Here is a 5,763-nt window from a genome sequence, read left to right as displayed (position 1 = left end):
TTAAAATTTTTCCTGGCCATATTAAACACCCTTAAACTGAACAGGGTGACAAAGAAACACCCTTAAAATTTTTCCTGACCATTCTCCAACACCCTTGCAGTCTCTTGGCTATGCTGGTCACCCTTACAGACAAACACACACACACACACACTGAAGACCTCTCCCAGCCATAAACACACACACACACACACACACACACACACCCCTAGACTTGTTAAGGGTGAGGGAGCCTTTAAGTACTCTCTAGGACACCCTTAAAACTCCACAGACACACACAAACACACACAGATACCGTTAATCTCTACAGAAAGGGAAAAATCACACACTGACAGACACACAGACACACACACTCCACCAGACACCCACACACACCTGCACACACCCGCACACACCTGCACGTACCCTAGATTAGCCTCAAAGCTCCTCTTTCCTCTCTATCTTGACAAGTTCCACCTCGAAGACCAGCGTGGTGTGGGGAGGTATCTTTGAAGGCGCCCCTGAAGCTCCATAGCCGAGGTCCGAGGGGATGACAAGCTTCCTCTTCTCCCCCTTGCACATCCTTGGGGGGCGGGGTGGGGTGAAGGCGTCAGAAGCACATGGGGAATACAAAGGAAGGTCAAACAGAGATAGATATGGGAAAATAACATCATTATCTCTCTCTCTCTAATATACACCACCACCACTGCCACCACCACCACTGCCACTACTCACCCAATCAGTCCCTGGTCCCAGCCTTGGATGACCTGACCTGACCCCAGCGTGAAGGTCAGGGGTTGTCCTTGAGGGTAACTGCTGTCGAATTCTGTGCCATTTTCCAGCTTTCCCTGTTAAGTTAGGTTAGGTTAGGTTATATTCTCTCTCTCTCTCTCTCTCTCTCTCTCTCTCTCTCTCTCTCTCTCTCTCTCTCTCTCTCTCTCTTCTTCACCCTCCCCTCTCTCTCTCTTCGTCATCTCCTCTTTCTTTCTTTCTCTCTCTCTCTCTCTCTCTCTTGGTTCATCGCCCCCCCCTCTCTCTCTCTCTTGGTTCATCCCCCTCTCTCTCTCTCTCTCTCTTGGTCATCTCCCTCTCTCTCTCTTCGTCACCCCCTCTCTCTCTCTCTCTCTCTCTCTCTCTCTCTCTTCATCACCCCCCTCTCTCTTGGTCATCCCTTCTCTCTCTCTCTCTCTCTTGGTTCATCCCCTCCTCTCTCTCTCTCTCTCTCTCCTCTCTCTCTCACCGCATAGTGCATGTGAAGCAGGTCCCCTCATCTGCTCTTCAGCGTACAATTATCTACTCTTTTCTTCACCCCAATCTGCAGCTTCTTCACTTTCTCCTTCTTCTTCTCCTCCTCCGCCGCGCAGCTCACCGCCAACACCACCACCACCACCGCCGCCACAGTCTCCAGGCGCATGCTGTGGGAGGACGGTGGAGGTGAAAGGAGGTGGAGGGAGAGGAAGGAGGGAGGGGTGCAAGTTAGCTGTCTAATGTCATGTTTGTGGTGGTTTGCAGTGGTTAGGGAGCTTAAGGAGGGGTTCAGGGGGGGTTAAGGGGTTCAGAGGGGGGTTAGGGGTTCAGAGAGGTTTCAAAGGGGTTTCAAGGGAGTTCAGGGAGGTTAAGTTTGGTTCAGGGGGTATTAAGGGATTCAGGGAGGTTCAAGGGTGTTACAGGGGGATTCAAGGGAGTTCAGGGGGGTACTAGGGAGCTTCAAGGGCATTTAAGGGTGTTCAAGGAGGGTTCATAGTGGTTCAGGGAGTTTAAGGGGGTTCAGGGGATTCAGGGGGTATTCAGCATCACATTATTTAGGTTAGGGGGCCAAGGGAGCTGTTAGGTTAATCAGATTGAGTTAGGTTAGGTTAGGATAGGTTAGGTTAAGTTAGATTTTGTTAGGATAAGTTAGGTTAGATCAAGTTACGTTAGGATTAGGATAAGTTAGGATAGGTTAGGTTACATCTGGGTTGGGTTAAGTTAGATCAAGTTAGGTTAGGATTAGGATAAGTTAGGATTGGATAGGTTAGGTTTGGTTAGGCTACGTCTGGATTGGGTTAAATTAAGTTAGATCAAGTTACGTTAGGATTAGGATAAATTAGGATAGGTTAAGTGTGTTACTAGTTACGAGTCCATATTTGTTCCCTGGCACAAAAATTTCCGAAAAGACTCTCTCATCTTAAACTTTCACGAAGGTTCAAATTTCACTTAAGCAAGCGTTCCTCTCATGAACACCCCGCTGCCTCGCCACCTCCAGGAGTGTTGGGGCTGGGGAGGCGCGGGAAGACAGTATAGATGATAATGCAAAGATGTACAGGAAGATTTAGATTAGCTTACAAATTCTACTGCTTCGTGTCTCATTCACTCCTGTGTTTATCATCATTTCTTCACGTCTACACACAATTTCAATCACACACAATTTCACACACACATCCACACCACCATATGACTCTCACCAGCTCTCACACGCGTAATCAATCTCACCTGACAGGTAATAACTGAGAAAAGTTGAAAAACGTTGAATATTCTCGTCCGCTGCCCGTCACCACGCTGCCTTCTTGAACGTAAACAAATCTGGCGCCTTCCGATTGGTAGAGAGGAAAGCCGCTTTCAGCTGTCACAATTCTGGCTTCTGATTGGACTAGGGACGGATCGCGTTCAGGTGCTGACTTTGACTCTAACATATATATATATATATATATATATATATATATATATATATATATATATATATATATATATATATATATATATATATATATATATATATATATATATATATCTTACTGATTATTGATTTCTAAGTATTTTTTGTTTTATTGTAATTTACTGTAATTTATTTAGTTATTTTAAATTGATTTTGAGCCCAGAATAACTTTAATTAATGCTATGAATTGCGTGTGTGTGTGTGTGTGTGTGTGTGTGTGTGTGTGTGTTGTCAAAACGAATGAAATAAAGCAAGCAAGCAAGAGTGGAGTGATGACAGACCTCCTTCACTCACGCTGAAGACAACTTCGCCCCATCTGTCAGCGGGGAGAGGGCGGGTTTGGGTGGGGAGGGGGAAGAAACACCGCCATTTACCTGAAGGGGCGTGTCCAAGATTCACTTATCTCAACCCAAAAATATTACGGGGCGCTCGCTTCCTCATCACCCACGCTTACTCTATTTCTACCATAACATATTCCACACACGCACAACAAGGCATATTAATCAAACTGCTTTGACACTTTTATGGGACTGCCATTTCAGTGGCCAGTTTTTTTCATTAGATTTTTGTTGTCCTTGGCCAGTGTCACTCCTACATATATATATATATATATATATATATATATATATATATATATATATATATATATATATATATATATATATATATATATATATATATATATATATATAAAGCGAACGTTGATATTATTATTATTATTATTATTATTACTATTATTATTATTATTATTATTATTATTTTTATTTATTTATTTATTTATTTTTCTGTAGGAGTGACACTGGCCAAGGGCAACAAAAATCTAATAAAAAAAACTGGCCACTGAAATGCCAGTCCCATAAAAGGGTCAAAGCAGTGGTCAAAAATTGCTGAATAAGTGTGTTGAAACCTCCCTCTTGAAGGAATTCAAGTCATAGGAAGGTGGAAATACAGAAGCAGGCAGGGAGTTCCAGAGTTTACCAGAGAACTGTAGCTGTTGAGTGTGTGTGAGGGAGGAGGACCACGCTGGGGAGGTGTACATGAGTTTGGGGAGGATGAAGGTGAGGTACACCCACCTTAACTCATCTGTCAGCGTTCCCAGCGACCTGAGTCTGCGCAGCATGTACAGCCTGTAGGTAGCTGATCTTACGGTGCTGGCGACATGCTGCTTCCAGGTCAGCTGGTCATCCACTGTGACTCCGAGAAGCTTGGCACATTGGACCACCTGGAGGGGGTGAGGGCCCACTGTGAGCTGGGGAGGGGGCACTGGTACAGAGGAGGTACAGAAATGCATTACCACTGTTTTGCTGTGGTTGATGGTCATCCTGCTCTCCTCCGTCCACGTCTGCAGTCGCTCCAGAATCGCTTGCAGTGGTGAGTAGTCCGGATTCTTGGTGGAAACTGGGACGCCCACGGTGCAGTTGTCCACATACTTCCAGCGATGTGGCGTGTCAGTGAGGGCATCGTTAATGAGGAGGAGGAAGCATAGAGGACCCATCTTGGTCCCCTGGGGGACCCCACATGTCAGCTGTTGGAAATTAGAGACAGATCCCTGATAGTGAACGGCCTGACGCCTCCCTGTGAGGAAGTCGGCTAGCCACGCTACCAGGTCAGGAGGGAGACCGACTTGCCTTGCTGATGACAACAGTGTGATCAACAAGATCAAAGGCTTTTTTGAAGTCCACAAAAAAGCAACAGCTAGAGAGGTGTTTCGCATGTCCAGGTGGCTGTAGATGAATTCAAGGAAGCTGGTCAGGTAATGGGAGGTGGAGGTGGCTTTAATATTTCCAAATTGTCTGATATCCACGGTATTACAAATTTTGGTGTAGGCCTAGTCATACACAAAATCTTCACAAATAAGGCTAGGGATGCGGGTGATAGAGACTGGCCTGAGGTCATTGAGTGACTGTAGACTGGAAGTTTTGGGGATGGGGGTGACGTAAGATGTCTTTCAGTACGCGGGGCAAGAGTGATGGGAGAGTGAGGCGTTTATTATGGAGCATAGCGGTGTTGCTAGCTCTACAGCAAATTCCTTGTAAATTTTTATAGGAAGGTCAGTGGGTGTGGTGGATCTTGGTTTAAATTTAAGTATTCTCTTAAAAACATCCATCGCCTGGACAGTGTGTGGAGGGGAGGGAGCGGGAAGATAGGCAGGAAGCGGAGTGGTGTGGAGGGGAGGAAAGGTTTGACAGATAGCAGCAAAGTGATTGTTCATCTCCTGAGCCGCGAGATTAGGAGGAAGGTGTGAGGTGCAAGGAAGAGATAAAGTGTGCTTTTGTAGGCCACACAAAGCTTTGATCTTAGTGTACCACTGTCTGTTGTTGGTCAGCTTGAGGTGGTGTATCTTGTCTGGGTAATAGCTTGCCTTTGCAGCCTTAATCTCCCTGATCACTCTGTTTCTTAGTTTCCTGTAAAGGACCCGGCAGGAGTGGAACGCCCAGGTCCGCTGACGCACGAGTCTTTTAATGCTGGGCGTCATCCAGGGGGCATCAGATGGGTGCGCCGTGACGCTCTTGGCTGGGAAGTAGCAGAGGAAGGCTTCTGTGGTGTTGGCGATGTAATTTTGCCGTTTTAAGTGGATGTCCTCCACATCCAGCACCTCGGTCCACGGGTGTTGTGTCACCCACTGCCCAAACGCCCTCATGGCTGAGTCAAGCATGAGGCGGTGGGTCCTGGTGACAGCTGACCAGGGGGTCGAGGTGGTGGGTGTGGGTGTCCACAGTATGGAGAGGTGGGTGCTCTGTCCCATGGGAGGCAGCGGCTTGGGGGGCGAGTGCTGGCCCAGGTCTGTCAGTATAAGGTCGAGGATGGCTTGCTGGTGGGTGGGGAAGTACACGACCTGGGTGAGGTGTAGCTGGTGTAGGATATCGTTGATATCTAATCTGTTAAAGTCCCCACAGATGACCAGCTTGGCGGCAGGATACCTCACCCTCAGGGCATCAGCAGTTTCGAAGATGTGAGCGGTGAGTAACTGTGCTGTGTGTGTGTCCCTGCTCCCCTTTATTCCACTAGTTTGACTTAAGGGGGGGACCACACAGATAATTGACGAAAATCACTCCAGATTGACATTTTTCATTTTTGTGCTAAAATTGTTC

At 46.7% G+C, this 5,763-nt stretch overlaps 1 pseudogene; it reads right to left on the bottom strand.

The window, feature by feature from the left end:
* Window positions 1–2,620, bottom strand: LOC135089048 (peptidyl-prolyl cis-trans isomerase FKBP2-like; annotated as a pseudogene).
* Between the last annotated feature and the right edge of the window lie 3,143 nt (window positions 2,621–5,763).

This window comes from Scylla paramamosain, chromosome 3 (assembly GCF_035594125.1).
Source record: "Scylla paramamosain isolate STU-SP2022 chromosome 3, ASM3559412v1, whole genome shotgun sequence".
In the NCBI taxonomy this organism is placed as follows: Eukaryota; Metazoa; Arthropoda; class Malacostraca; order Decapoda; family Portunidae; genus Scylla; species Scylla paramamosain.
This window is presented reverse-complemented; position numbering and strand designations above follow the sequence as displayed.